A 16,511-nucleotide genomic window follows, 5' to 3' on the forward strand; every position below is an offset into this window, starting at 1 on the left:
CATTTTTAACAATCAGGATGCTAAATAAAATAAATAACAACCATAAAAATATGAGGACAAATTAAATACAAAACCCTTTGCAGGCCAAAGCAGATCTTAAAAAGCCATTTAGTTCATTCTCCTATTGTTACATAGAACCAAACTAAACCTTCAAAAGGAGAACTAGAAATGGATCTCCAAATGACCTCTCTACACAAAGTCCCAAGCTTCTGCCCCAGGAAATCACTGCCAACTGGCTGATGTCAGTGCAGGTTCTCAATGTTTCTAAAAGGGGGAAAGAAGGGGGTGGAAGTATACATTGTATGAAAAATGTGCAAGTTAAAGCCATGTCATAAAACATTTGAATAACCCATTCATTTTTAATTCTTCTGTAATTTCTGTGATCAATTTAAATACGATGAACTCATCTGACATAATGTGAGTATCACAGGAACTTTTCCAAGACTCCCGTTGTAATTCATCACTAACTGGACGCCTGTTCAAATTTACACAGTTCCCTGCTATCTGCCTCTAATAGCCAGACTGAAGCCATTTCATTTGCCTACTGGCGGGCTTACCCATTAATTACCAAAGATGACACAGTGCCAGTGGGATCCAAGCCCGTGTGTGTGCCCCGATGACCTAGTTGAATGAAATCTGGCCTCGCATCCAACAGAACACAGGTTTAATTCCTAGCTCGAGGGGCTGGATGACAGTATGTTCAACAGTTTGAGAGAGTGGTGCAGGGAAAACTGAGCTGTCTTATGCACCGTTTAGAAACAAACAACAAAAAAGTCTAAGTGATTTCTCATCATCTCAATGCGATCGTCCATGGACTTTTATTCACTCTTCCTCCCTCACCCCCAACAACCAATTTCCTAAAATTCGGGGCTCTGGGTCTATGGGTTTAAATATTGAAATGTGGCCGGTCTCTACTTCTACATTTTCTGCCTAAGGGAAAGATGGATTAGGAAAAAGATTAACCTCACTATCCCTGAAATAATGGATTCTGAGACCCTGGTGCTTCTAATCTACTCCTGAGGATCATTTTAAAGCAGAAAATAAAGGCCACGCACTGCTGAGTTTCTTCACATACTCAGAATATGAGTATGTTTCAGTCCTATTTGACATTTAGATATTTCAGAATCACAGGACCTTCTTTGGTGGGAAAAAAATATATAGTCTTTAAAAACCCCTAAGGTCTCTAGGAAACAAATTGTAACCAACAATCCCCTCACGTCTCATTACAGGGTGCAAATTTCTATCTAGGATTCCTCTGACCTTGTTCAGCTGGTGCTAATAATAGAATTATCTGCTCCATTTTAAAACAGTTCTGTCTACGATGCTATCATGCTTCATACTATGGGGGATGAGGAAGGCTAGTCTGGAACACACAGAATTTGAGAGACGAGAAAGACTTTGAGGAGTGGATCCAGGTGGGTGTCCAGCGAGGCAGTAGAGCCCAATGGTTAAGGGTGCAGCTGGCTGCAAAGTCCAGCTCCAACCCTCACCACTTCCGGGCTGGAAAATGAGGGTAATGTCAGCACCTACCTCAGAGCGTTCAAGGAGCAAACGAGACAATGAGTGTTACGGGCTCACGCAGCACTGAAGCGAGACAGCACTCACTAGATGGTAGACAGAGTTGGCATTTAAACACTGCAAAGCCCTGCCATTCAGCAATGGGTGATGTACATGGCACTATGCACCTAACCTAACACCCTCCACCATATGAGAACCCACTAACCACCGCCTTCTAAAAAGCTATTCTTTATGTCTACGTCACTGCTGCTGCAGCGTACCTACATCTTTACATAATCAGCAGAAAGGATCTCTTATTAAAAGGAGTGAAAACAATTATTGGGATCACAGAGTGATAAAATATGTCAACCCCAAACTTATGAAGATTAATGACAATGAGAGCGCTGGATTGTTCTTAAATACCATTGTTTCATTTTAACATTGATGAAGCTAGTGTTTTCACAAATCTTTTCTGGTAGCAAATATCATTCTCCCTATGAAAGGTCAGGAAAAATGGAACACGAAATTACCAGCTCAAAACCACAGATACCAAATATTAGACCCCAAACATCTCCATATTCTCAGTCTTTCCTTGGTATTCCAAAGGCAAAGAAAAAAAATCAGACATAAAGATACAAACAAAGTGAAACAGACAGCTAAGCAATTATCCATGAGGGAATTAATCCATGTAAACCTCCCTAATCCTCTTTCCCCTTTTCCTTCTGCCCCTAAACGCACCTTTTTTAAATCCACATCATTTCTCTCTTCAAAACACAAATCATGTATGTGCGGCGGGGGTGGGTGAGAGAGGTTTCAGAGGTAAATAATACCAAGGCCTCTTCCCATAAATCACATAAATGGTTCTCTTAATTGATCATGTAGGGACTTCCCTGGTGGTCCAGTGGTTAAGACTCCACGCTTCCACTGCAGGGGGCACGGGTTCGATCCCTGGTTGGGAAATTAAGATCCCGCATGCCGCGTGGCACGGCCAAACCATAAATAATTAAATAACTGATCGTGTATTCCTCTACTTCTGTATTCAGAGGACCAACCCCCCACCCTACTACACACACACACACACACACACACACACACACACAGGAGAGAAATGCAGGCTGTGGCAGGGGTAAGGGAAATAAACACCAACGTTCACTGGAGTTATAACTATTCTCTGAGATCTCTTTGTAGTTATTCTTAAGGGAAAGGGGTATCCTCCAGGGGAGGAAGAGATGGATAAATGATACAGAAACAAAACGTGTTTGTCATTCCCCAAAGAGAAGCCCCTTGGATTTCCCTCTAATGAATTCTGTCATCAGCACCCAAGAAGCAAGAGCTTTTTTTTCCCAGGCCGGAGATTTGGTTTCTATGGCCTGGCATCTTTTCCATCTCCCATGCCCTTCCCTCTCGTGAGTCATTGATGTCCTAGTGGCTACTGCCGCCCACCCCCACACGGTACCCCCGGTGCCGCCACCATCCTGACCACCCCTACAGTCACGACGACCTCCACCCATGACCCCAGCTATGGAGACCACCACCACCATCACCTACCCGCACTACACTGTTTTCCCCCGTATCTGTTATTTTTTTAAATCTCAATGATACATCAGTCATCAGTCACATTCTCCACCTGCAGCCCCATCTCTGGACCCAACATACTGGTGCATCTCTCTTACCCTGTATTTATCAATCAATATCCACCCGCTAACAACAACATAACAGCTTTTTGTCTCATCAGAAGATTAATTACAAAAGTTCATCACTAGAGAAGAGCCAGCCATTACAGACACACTCAGCATTTTGAAAGCAACTCCTTTCTACAGGGGAAAAACTCAAGTTTAAATAGCCCTTAAGGGACTTCCCTGGTGGCGCAGCGGTTAAGAATCTGCCTGCCAATGCAGGGGACACGGGTTCGAGCCCTGGTCTGGGAAGATCCCACAGGCCGCGGAGCAAATAAGCCCATGCGCCACAACTACTGAGCCTGTGCTCTAGAGTCCGCGAGCCACAACTACTGAGCCCACATGCCACAACTACTGAAGCCTGCGCACCTGGAGCCTGTGCTCCGCAACAAGAGAAGCCACCGCGATGAGAAGCCCGCCCGCGGCAACGAAGAGTAGCCCCCGGTCGCCGCAACTATAGAAAGCCCACGTGCAGTAACAAAGACCCAACGCAGCCATAAATAAATAAATAAACAACAACAAAAAAACACCTGCTTTTAAATAAATAGTCCTTAAGAACAAGAACGTTACAGAGGTGGTGATCTACAGAATAAAACCACTCTAGAAGTGCTGCGAATCTGAAAGTACACACTATCACTCAATTGCAGGAACTGAGTCACTAATTTGGTTTAAAACATGGCTTAGGTTTTCCCTCCCTAGTTTTACCCCTAGAAAACACAGGCCAGCCCTCTGGCCTCCAAACCTACAGAAGCTACTGTCCCTCTGATAAGTGTCTTTCAATCAATCCAAGTGTCCAATCAAAGCCATACCCCAAACTATTATTTCTCTCTTGTCCTCAAGGACCAGAACTTAATTTTAAAAAAAGCAAAGCCAGCCTGGCAGTTGTTCAGGTTGCAAACTGTGCAAGGCCACCACATTCAAGGGGGCGCCATCCACATCATCTTAAAAATTGTATTTTTATTACAACTTTGATGACTTAAAGATGGGTAATTTATTTATCTTACAAGTTTCCAGCATATGGCAATAAAGTGTCTCGTCCTAAAAATCAGTACAGTCCAACCGTTCTCCATCAGATGGACGTAAAAGGTGTGTGGAAGGGATGCCTTTGCCTAATTTGCACAGAATGCCACATAGACTAGCACCAGCCCCCAGAAAAGCTTCTCTCAAATGTCTCAAATGTTTTAAACTTTCCATGGTCTCGGCTGTTCACTAAAGCTTCTACGCATCATTTAATAAACTCGGTTTGCACTGCATTAACTTTTTCCCTCCCAATCTGGTCTTTTTCTCTCAAGAAGCACATCCTCTAATCAAGACAAGCCCCTAAATACGACTGCATCCTCTTGTTCTACTTCCGTCAACTGATATCATTAAACACGTTAACCATCACACCATAACCTTTTGTTGCAGGAGAAGATTAATCACCACCAGGAAAGAGATGTCCTCATATACACACTCCTCGAATTTAAAATCATTAACAAAACACGTTGCTCAAACTTGAGTTCCAGTCAACGTCTGAATATAATCCTCACATCTTAAAAAAAAGCAAAATTGAATTAAGCTTTCGTATGAGAATTCATTTTTATTTGCTTGCATCATTAATAATATTTACCCAAAATTACCACCAGCTATTTACTTTGACTACCAAGAAGTATCATACATTTAAGAGGCAACTATGAGCCCCAGTCAAATGGAATCATAAATTGAACAGAAATCCACAAAAACTCACCTTGACCCCCAGAAAACAAGTTTTACTGCCATTGGTGACAATTTGCCCTACTTGACAATCCAGGTGCAGAAACCTTAAAAAGAGAAGGCACAGGAAAATTCAGAAGACAGGAGCAAGCTTCAGGGAAACATAAACAGGTACTTCATTACACTACTACTTCTCAATGAAAAATAAAGTTAGTGCAGGAGTTCTTGAATCTAGGCAGTAATTGTGCCACAAATAGACTCTTCATAATGGCAGTTGTTTCAACAAACTCACTACTTTTCCATTGGCTGTGTCTAGGATTTTAGAGATACTTAATCTTATATTCAGATTAATCCTCAATGGAGTACATGACTTCAGTTTTCTATTTTAATCCCTCAAGTAGTTAACCATCTGAAAACTGATTCTTAAATACACCATATAAATGAAGTATCTTAAGAACTTAAGACTTGGCTTTTATCAGGGGAAGAATACCACTGATACATGAATAATCATGTCCATTTTGTAGATCTTAATTGTCTTAAATTGCACCAAATTTACACTTGTTATGCTTCTGACGTTCCTATAATTCAGAAGAAATAAAGAGCCTGAGCAACTGTAAATCCTACAATATTAACAATATTAATATTAATTAAATCCTTAATACAACTGTATTTCAAAATAAATCAGCAAAAATTACTTTCTCCTCTAAATTGTCCAGCAAGGAGATTAGTTGCTCAATGGTAGAAAAGAGACAAATTCTCCTCCCAAATGCTACTGCAATAGATACCACAGAAGGCCTGCTAGTATTAGGTTGAGTCATATAAAATTACTGATAGGCAACCATTTTTTACCTGCAAAAAAAACAATTTTATCCTTTTTCCAAGCGAAGAAATAGACAGAATTGGAAAACCCAGTGATTATGAAACAATTAAATCTCCAAAACTACCTATCGCTGTGCACACGTCATTTTCTGAGCAGCATCAGGGGTTTGGGTATTATTAATGTTTCCATTCCAAGCCAACACATCTTCAGGGCACCTGAAAGACAATGAATGAATTGCCTCCAGCATTTGGAAGGGCTTGAGAATACCTTTTCCACTCTTTCTTCCCACCTGGTCCCTATTTACTGCCAACTCCCTCTAGGCTTCCTCCTTGAAACAATAAAGAGTCTTTTCCAAGAGCATAAATGTGGCAGAGAGAAAAGCTGAAGGCTGGAAGGCAAAGAGGTGAGAGGAAGAACGCAGATCTCTAAGAAGGGCAGGCACAAGGGACAGCATGTCCAAGTGAGTGAGGACCGTGGCTGTGTCTATATAACCTCAACACAGTCAATCAGATGAAGAAAATTAGACCCTAAATTGTGATTATCTCAACTCTTGACTTGTCCCCGCTGGCTGCCTGCGAGTCAATCTCCCAAGGAACAAATTTCTAGGAGGCACTCGATTGGAGAAGAGTCGGGGACAGCATTCTCTCAAAGATCTTATATATTATATTGATGCCATACTCAGCAGCGAGCTGTTACATCCAATTTGAGGAAATCCCCATACTTTTCAACTTGTAAACTTTTTTTTTTTTTTTTTTGCGGTACACGGACCTCTCACTGCTGTGGCCTCTCCCGTTGCGGAGCACAGGCTCCAGACGCGCAGGCTCAGCGGCCATGGCTCACGGGCCCAGCCTCTCCGCGGCGCGTGGGATCTTTCCGGACCGGGGCACGAACCCGTGTCCCCTGCATCGGCAGGCGGACTCTCAACCACTGCGCCACCAGGGAAGCCCTCAGCTTGTAAACTTGGTAAGCCCTTCCTGCATTCGTTACATGTGTGTGAGGTGAGTGGTGTTATCAAGGTTTTTGTAAATATTTACTATGTTTTTCTATTTAGCTTAATTCCAATGATTCTGTACTTTAATAAAATGTTGTAAACAATGCAAAAAAACAACAACAACGAAGTGAGTGAGGAGCAAGGTGCAGGGGGCAGATGGATGAAGGGTTAGATGCAAGGGAAGAAAGCAGAAGGGCTGCCAGTCCTTATATGGTGGGCGGGGCGGGGGAGGGGCAGAGATCACACCACACTGAGAAAATCAAACAGCTCCAAGTCCAGATGGGATGAAGGAGAGGTTTACTTCTGTCTAATGTACTTAGGAACCCATCTATCTGAGGACCTTCCCTAACCACCACTCCCACCCATCCCCCCACTGCTACAAGCACCACCTGCAGCACAGCAAACACCAGCACAACCAGACCCACGGCTATCGAGGTACCGTGGGGCGCGCCCCACGCCACTAGGACTAAAACCAACAGCCTCGAGGCCATGTGAGTGCCCTGGATACAAAAGTCTACATGTTCTCAAAGCGTGTTTTCTTCTGAGATGGAACAGGAAGGGCGTAAATAACTGTCCCTCCTACCAGGAGACCAGTTAAATGAGCCGCCTACCAAAAATCGTTCTGCTTTGTTTTTTGTGTGAACGTGCAGCCAGTTGCAAAATAAACTTCTTGATCTCTTTTTATGCCATTCACCTATTTCTCATTCCCTATTTTTAAAATTAATTATCTGAAGATAATATTTTGAATATATTAGGTTAAATAAAATATATTAAAATTAATTCCATCTGTTTCTTTTTTCCTTGTTAATGTGGTTACTAGAAAAGTTAAAATTACATCGTGGCTCACATTGTATTTCTATTAGACAGCACTGCTCTATAAAGTATAGCCTGTCTCTCCCTTATTAAGAAATCTGTGAAGATGCTCTTAACTTTTCCCAACGCTAAGAGAGCCACGGACACCAAAGACTGCACCGCGGTGATATACAGCATGGCCCTGCTGGACGTACAGACGCTGCTCACATGTTAAAAGCTCTCAGAATGTTGCATTCAAAGTTCGACCAACTCACTAGTCCCTAATATCAGTTGTTGCTTCACACGTAACCACCAACTTTCCTGAGGTTTCTGATCTTCCAGTCTAGGTATTTTACTGAATTCTGAGGCAGCAGCCCTGTAGGGAAGGACAGGGTCAGGACTACGATGAGACAAAGCACCTGCCTCAGGCACGAAATTTAAGAGGAACCAAAACACTCCGTAAGCAAGATGAATAAATTTTTAAATAACAGCTTTACTGATATGTAACTCACATACCATAAAATGCACCATTTTAAAGGGTGCAATTCAGTGGTTTTAATATACTCACAAAATTGTACAACCATTGTCACTATCCAATTTGAAAACATTTTCATTACCCCACAAAGAAACTACATCCCGATTAGCAGATACACCATCACTCTCCCTACGCCCAGCCTCTGACAACCACTCATCTATTTTGTCTCTATAAATCTGCTTATTCTGGGTATTTGATATAAACGGAACCACAAAATGTGTGGCCTTTTATGTCTGGCTTCTTCCACTTAAAATGTTTCCAAAGTTCACACATGTCAGTACTTCATTCCTTTTTATGAATGAATAATATTCTATTGTATGAATATGCCACATTTTATCCATTCATCAGCTGACGGACAGCTGAATTGTTTCCAGTTTTTGGCTATTATGTACAAATTGGTGTACAGTTTTTATATGGATATATTTTCCACTCTCTTAGGTATATGCTTCGGAATGGAATTGCTGGGTTATATTATAACTCTATGTTTATAATCTGAGTAACTAGCAACAATTTTCCAAAGTGTACCATTTCACAGTCCCACCAGCAACATATCAGGGTTCCAATCTTCACCAACACTTGGTATTATATTTTTTATGTTAGCCATCTTCGTGGGTATGTAGTGATATCTCATTGTACTTTTGATTTGTATCTCCCTAATAACTAATGCTGACCATCTTTTAATAGGTTTATTTGTCATTAGTGTATCTTCTTTGGAGAAATATCAACTTGAAGCCTTCAATTTTTAATTGGGTTATTTATATAATTGACTTGCAACCATTCTTAATACATTTTGGATACAAGTTCTTATTAGATACATAATTTGTAAAAATTTGCTCCCCTTATATGGGCTATCTTTTTCTTGATGATACTCTCTAAAACACAAAAGTTTTTTTTATTAAAGCAACTTATATATGTTTTCTTTTGTTACTTATGCTTTTGGTATCATATTTAAGAAACCACTGCCTACTCCAAGAGCATGAAAATTTACTTCTATGTTTTCTTCTAAAGGTCTTTTTATTTTAGCTTTGACGTTCAAATCAGTGATCCATTTTGAGTTAACTTTTGTATATAGTGCGAAGGTGCAACTTCATTCTTCTGCATGTGGACGTACAGTTACTCAAGCACCATTTGTTAAAAAGACTATTCTTTCTCTTTGAATTGTCTTACCACCCTTGTTGAAAAATTATAAATGTAAGCGTTTATTTCTGGACTCTCGATTTTATACCACTGATCTATAAAAGGCTATACTTATGCCAGTACCGCACCATCTAATCACCATAGTTTTGTAATAAGTTTTAAAATCAGGAAGTGTGAGTCCTTCATCTTTGTTCTCCTTTTTCAGGATTGCTTTGGCTATTCTGTGTCCCTTGCATTTCCATATGAATTTTAGCATCAGTCTGCTAAAAGAGCAGTTGGGATTACATTGAGTCTGTAGGTCAATTTGGGAAGCATTGCCATCTTAACAATATTGTCTTTCAGTCCATGAATTGGGGATGTCTTTCCATTTATTTAGCTTATCTTTACTTTCTTTCAATGATGTTTTCAGTGTAGAAGTCTTGCATGTACTTTATTCTATTAATATGGTGTATTACACTGATTTTCATATATTAAGCCACCCCTGCATTCCTTAGAGAAATCCCACTTGGTCATGATGTATAAACCTTTCTATATGTTGCTGGATTTGGTCTGCTAGTATCTTGTTGCAAATGTTTGTATCTATATTCATAAGGAATACTGGTCTGTGCTTTCTTATGTTTTTTTCTTCTGGTTTTAGTATCCAAATATTAATGGCCTCAAAAATGAGTTGGGGGCTTCCCTGGTGGCGCAGTGGTTGAGAATCTGCCTGCCAATGCAGGGGACACGGGTTCGAGCCCTGGTCTGGGAAGATCCCACGTGCCGTGGAGCAACTAGGCCCGTGAGCCACAACTACCGAGCCTGCGCATCTGGAGCCTATGCTCCGCAACAAGAGAGGCTGCGATAGTGAGAGGCCCGCACACCGCGATGAAGAGTGGCCCCCGCTTGCCGCAACTCCACAAAGCCCTCGCACAGAAACGAAGACCCAACACAGCCAAGAATAAATAAACAAATAAATATTTTTTAATAAAAAATGAGTTGGGAAATATTCCCTCCTTTTCCATTTTCTGGAAGAGATTGTGCTAAATTATTAATTCTTCACTGTTTGATATAATTTACCAGTGAAGTCATCTTGGTCTGGGATTTTCTTGACAGGAAATTTTAACTAATTCAATTTCTTTACTTGTAACAGGTCACTTCAGGTTTTCTATTTCTTCTTGGGTCAGTTGGGTAGTCTGTGTCTTCCTAGGAGTTTATCCATTTCATCTAGGTTTTCTAATCTGTTGACATGTTATTCATCATATTCCCTTATGGTCTTTTTTATTTCTCTACCGTGGGCAGGATATAAAACTCCCTCTTTCATTCCTGGTTTTGGTAACTGAGCCTTCCTTCTTTTTCTGTTGGTTAGTCAGCTAAGGGTTTGTCAATTTTGTTGATCTTTTAAAAGGATTAGTTTTAGGTTTTATTGATTGCTTTTCTATTCTCTAGTTCACTTACTTCTACTCTGGTCTTTATTATTTCCTTCCTTCTGCTTGCTTAGGGTTCAGTTTGCTCTTCTTTTTCTACCTTCTTAAGGTGAAAGATTAGGTTATTGATTTGTGATCCTTCTTCTTGTGTTAATATAGGCATTCTTAACTATAAATATCCCTCTAAGCACTGATTTGCCGGCATAAGTTTTAGTATGCTTTGTTTTCATTCACCTCAAAGCATTTTCTAATTTCCCTTGTGATCTCTTCTTTGACCCACTGGTTATTAAAGAGTATATTGTTTAATTTCCACATTTTATGAATTTCTGAAATTTCCTTCTGCTACTGATTTCTAATATCACTCCAGTATGATAAAAAAAAATACCTTGTGTGATTTCAATGCTTTTAAAGTTATTGAAACATGATCTATGGCCTAATATATGTTCTGTGGCCTAATATAGTCTATTCTGAAGAATTTCCTACATGCACCTGAAAACAACGTGTATTCTACTATGGTTGGGTAGGTTGTTCTTTGGATGTCTCTTAGTTCTAGCTGGTTTATAATGTTGTTCAGGTCTTCTATTTCCTTGTTGATCTTCTGCCTAGCTGCCTAGCTAAACTTCTGCCTAGTTTCGACTTGTTATTGAAAGCAGGATATTGAAATCTCCAACTATTATTGTTGTATTTTCTATTTCTCCCATCAATTGTCAGTTTTTGCTTCATGTATTTTGGGAAACTGTTGTTAGATGCACATATGTTTGTAATTGTTATGTCTTCCTGATGGATTGACCCTTTTATCGATATACAATGACCTTCTTTGTCTCTTGTGGTAATTTTTTACTTAAAATCTATTTTGTCTAATATTAGTATAGCCACTTCCAGCACTCTTTTGGTTACTATTTGCATGGTATACCTTATTCTGTTCTTTTACTTTCAAACTATTTGTGTTTGAATATAAAATGGGTCTGCTGTAGTGAGAATATAGTCAGATCATATTTATTTAATTCATTCTGCCCATCTCTGACTTTTTACTGGCATGTTTAGTTCATTTACATTTAATGTAATTACTATTAGTATTTACATTTGCCACTTTACTCTGTTTTCTGAACGTCTTATGTCTTTTTGTCCCTCTATTCCTCCATTACTGCCTTCTTTTGTGTTAAACAGACATTTTTCTATAGCATTTTAATTCCCCTGTTGTTTCTTTTATATGTCTTAGTTATTTTCTTGGTAGTTTATACTGCCTTGATATTTACATAAACTGCCTTGATATTTACATAATCAGTTACTTTTACTGATACTCTTTATTTCTTCCATGGATTTGAGTTACTGTCTAGTGTTCTTTTATTACAACCTGAGGGCTCCCCTTTAATATTTCTTATAGGGCAAGTCTGGTAGTGACAATTTCTCAGTTTTTGTTTTTCTGAGATGTCTTATTTTTTTCTTCTTTGTTGAAGGATAGTTTTGCTGGATATAGCAAAACGATATGGGTGGTTGTTCTTTCAGCACTTTGAAGGAACTAGCTTCAGGCTTCCATGATTTCTGATGAGAAGTCAGATGTTAATCTTACTGAGGATTCCTCATACATAATAATTCATTCTCTCTTGCTGCTTTCTTTGTTTTGGCTTTTAACAGCTTGACTGTCGTGTGTCTGGCTGTGGAGCTCTGCATTTATCCTGAAATGTTCTGACCTTCTTGGATGTGCAGATTAATCTTTTAAATGAAATTTGACAAGTTCTGGGCCATTGTTTCTTCAAGTCTTCTTTCTCTCTCTTTTCTCCTTCTGGGACTTCCATGATGCCTATGTTGGTACTCACAATGAATCATCTGAAGTTCTGCTCATTTTTCTTCATTCATTTGGCTTTCTGTTCCTCAAACTGTATAATTTCAATTGACCTACTTTCAAGTTCACCGATTCTTTCTTCTGCCAATTCAAAACTATTTTTCAGCCCCCATTATTGTACTTTTCAACTCCAGAATTTCTATTTGGTTCTTTTAAAGTTATTTCTATCCCTTTATTTATATTCTCTATTTGGTGAGACATCATTCTCATCCTTTAATTCTTTAGACATGACTTCCTTTCATTCTCTGAACACATTTATGATTGCTGACTTAAAACATTTGTCTAGTAAGTCCAACATCTGAACTTTTTCAGGGAAATTTTTAATTGTTTTGTCCCTGTGACGTGGTCATACGTTCCTGTTTCTTTGTGTTTTGCAATTGTGTGCTGAAATTTGATTTTAAATAATATAATATGGCAACTCCAGAAATCAGATTCCACCACTCCAACCAAAGGTTTATTGTTGTTGCTGTTTGCTTTTGTTGTTCCTAATGCTCTCTGTCCATTTCCTGGACTAATTCTATAAAGTCTATTTTCTTTACCATGTGCAGCCACTTAAGTCTCTACCCAATTTGCTTCATTAGTCAGCTAATGATGGGACAGAGATTTCCTTAAATGCTCTGAACCAATAAGTCTCACAGCCTTTGCTGTGGGCTCTGTTTGTATGTTGACATGGGCTTCCTATGCCCTGATGACAGTTTACAACTCTGTCTATTCTTCCTGCTTGTGTACAGCCTCAATGTCAGCCAGAGGTGACAGACTAAGGCCTTCTCAAGTCTTACTTAGGCATATGTACAGACTTGAATATGCATATGGGCCTTCTAGATTCTAAGGAATATGTCAAAGTTTTTCACAGCCCTCTACAGATATCTCTTTTCCCAATTATTCCTTTTCAGTTTTTTGGTCAACCTCTTGTTAACCCCTACAGGTGTAGCCACCTTAGGAAGCCGTGTTGTTAAACAATTGCCACTGATCATTTCTAACAAATCCCCTAAGGATGTTTACAAAGAATGAGTTCTGAGTCAGGAGAAATAAAAACAAGTTCTGAGCTTTTCAGGGAGCTGCCAGACAGGTCATACAGTGACAGTTTTCTAAGAATGGGGCATTTGAAGAGCTCTGAACCTATTCTGTCCCCTCCAGCAGCTTTTAGCTTTCAAGGCTACCCTGGTGCTGGGAAGAGGTAATGGGAATAAATTTAAATGCCACAAAGGTCACTATTCTTACCACAATTCAGTCTTTTTTCTTGAATAAACACCCCCGGATTGTTGCAAGTCTTTGATCAATTTCCAGAGTTCTAAAATAGTTTATTTTGACAATTTTTGCCTCACTCAGTGAAATTTTGTTTCTTACTGCTGTTTTGGAAAAGAGAATTTACACAATGTCCTTATTCCAACATTCCAGAGGTGGTTCCAAGATAAATGATATTTTTAAAACATAAAAATTAATGCAAAAAAAATCCATGGTGAACAAAATATCAAAATTTTAAATTAAAACACGATCAGTAACATGAGCAGTCACACTATGACATACTGAGCCTTACACAAAAGGAAAAATCAGATACTGATCTTGTCTTTCTTAAATTTTTGATATTTTGTTTACGAATTTTTGCACTAATTTTAATTTTTTAACCATATGAAAATATTATTTATTTTATTGCGTAGTTTTTTAGTACCCCCTTAAATTTTGTGCTTGAGGCAACTGCCTGACAAGTATCCTTCTAGTCCCAACCTTGGAGAAGGGTGATTTTCAGATCACATATCTCCTTTCTTTTTTTCATGCTCCAAACTGAGATATTAGTTCTAACTCACATTTATATTCCATTACAATATCTTGGGTTGTTGTCAAAATGATAATTCTAAAATCTAGCAGAAAAAATTCAGTATGGAGTTTGGGGTTAGAGCACAAAGTAGTTACTTATATTAGACTAACCTCTTAAAACTGCTAGTAGAGGCAAATTAGCTCTCTCAGTATTAAACTCATTACTAGCTACCAATTAAACTAATATAAATTTTTTTATTACTTTCTAGAGTCTTTAAGGAAACTAAATGTAATTTTTGGCATGCCTGCCATACATACTTCCTAAAATATTATGCAACACTAATAGAAAATGCATCAAGCTTAGAAATATTCATTTCAATCAAAATTATTCTCTTGCATGATTTCAGTTCTCAAATTGGCTTCTCCTGAAAATAAACTGATAGAAATATAAGAATTAGGTACAAAAATATGTTTGGCTTAATATGTGGCAACATTTCCAACCTAAGAAGACAATTATTTGTGCGTAAAGAAAGACTGCCTGTCTTCAGAAGCTATTTTGAGTAATTTCAAACAGCCTAGTACAAAGATAATTAATTCTGGATGATTTGAGATTACTTCTCTTATACTGTCGTTTAACAGAGATAGTGCTCATATTAAGTTTTTAGATTAGTCCTGTGCAGTAAGTCTGGTCAAGTGTGAAAATTTAACTTCCCTATTAAGTGTTCATTATTTGCTTCTGCTGTTTTATTGCCATTTCTTGTAATCCACAGCTCTATATTCCACAATACTTTTGAAAAGCGTTTAAAATCACTATATCAATATTAGCCTGTGTCTGGACAAATTTATTTGCCTAATCACAGTCTTTATAGAAGCTAATATACTATGTTGGCTTTCCATTTCTGTGGGTGAGTCAAAGTTGCCAAAGTCAACATCAACCTGTCATTAATACTGGCTTAGCCCCCATCACATACACTGCTGGCTCACCTTTAATGACTATGCATACACACTGCTTTGTTTTTCTACGGGAACTGAACCTACTGGTGCAATGGGTCTGTAGCTGCACAAAGAGTGGCAAGACTAATAAGGAGAAGTCTTGAAGGGTCATACAACCTACCCCTTATAGCAGCTGTCCCCAACCTTTCTGGCACCAGGGACCAGTTTTGTGGAGGACAGTTTTTCCATGGATGGGGAGGGGCGGGTAGGGGATGGTTCAGGCAGTGATGCCAGCGATGGGGAGCGGCAGATGAAGCTTCACTTGCTCGCCGCCACTCACCTCCTGCTGTGCAGCTGGTTCCTAAGAGGCCTCGGACTGCTACCGGTCCGAGGCCCAGGGGCTGGGGACCCCTGCCCTACAGGACAGGGAAAGTACATCTACTTGAAGGACCAATACTCAATCTTATGTTGAAAAAAAAATCACTCAACAGATTGAGTTAATGGTATCTTCTCCTTCTATCTAGTCTAAACTCTGGTAATAAAACATGAAATAGAAATAGAAATAAGAAAAGAAAATAAATAATCATCACCTACAGATGATATGACTGTCTACCTAGAATATTCAAGAAAAATAACCAAAAAGAGGTTAGAACTGATAAGAGCTTGAAAAGTGCCCAGTTACACGATTATATCTTAAAATCAACAGCTTTCTAAATATAAATTACTGGTTATATATATGCTACAATCTGAATGTTTGAGTCCCCCCAGACTTCATATGTTGAAAACCTAATGCCCAAGGTGATGGTATTAGGAGGTGGGGCCTTTCGGAGGTGACTGGGTCATGAGGGCAGAACCCTCATGAGTGAGATTAGTTAGTACCTTAATAAACGGAGCCCCAGAGAGCTTCTTGCTTGCCCCTTCCACCAAGTGAGGACAGAGCAGAAAGGTGCCATCTGTGAACCAAAAAGCAGGCCCTTACCAAGTGTGCTGGCAACACGATCCTGGACTTCCAGCCTCCGGAAGGGTGAGAACAGATATCTGCTGTTCATAAGCCACCAGTCTGACGTATATTGTTTTGTTTTGCTTTGTTTCTCATGTATATTGTTACGGCAGCCCAAAAGGACTAAGACAATGTAATATGACCACTATGCACAATGTATATAACCCACTGATTATATAACAACAGCCAATTAGAAGAGGGCTCATTCACAAAAGTTAAAGAAGGGTAATAACATACCCAGGAATAACCTATATCCTCCATTTTCCAAACATGGTAGGGCACGTGAAGGAAGCCTGCAAAGTGAGAGACCACACAAAGCAATGACAGGCACAGAGAAGAGGCAAGGACACCAATCTCCTGTGTACGCCACCTTCCTAATGCCACCTGCCAATCTCCTGTGTATGCCACCTTCCTAATGCCACCTGCCAATCTCCTAC

The 16,511-nt window shown here is 39.4% G+C and overlaps 1 protein-coding gene across 1 annotated transcript in view; it reads right to left on the reverse strand.

Annotated features, from left to right (window-relative positions):
* The window catches only part of MTUS2 (microtubule associated scaffold protein 2), a 507,586-nt gene that overhangs the window by 472,049 nt on the left and 19,026 nt on the right, over window positions 1-16,511 (reverse strand). The window contains exon 2 of the mRNA XM_029210225.1: window positions 4,900-4,972. The gene's annotated coding sequence lies outside the window, so the exon portion shown is untranslated. The remainder of the gene's footprint in view (window positions 1-4,899; window positions 4,973-16,511) is intronic.

This window comes from Monodon monoceros, unplaced genomic scaffold, assembly GCF_005190385.1.
Source record: "Monodon monoceros isolate NGI ecotype Baffin Bay Population unplaced genomic scaffold, NGI_Narwhal_1 Super_Scaffold_8, whole genome shotgun sequence".
Classification (NCBI taxonomy): Eukaryota; Metazoa; Chordata; class Mammalia; order Artiodactyla; family Monodontidae; genus Monodon; species Monodon monoceros.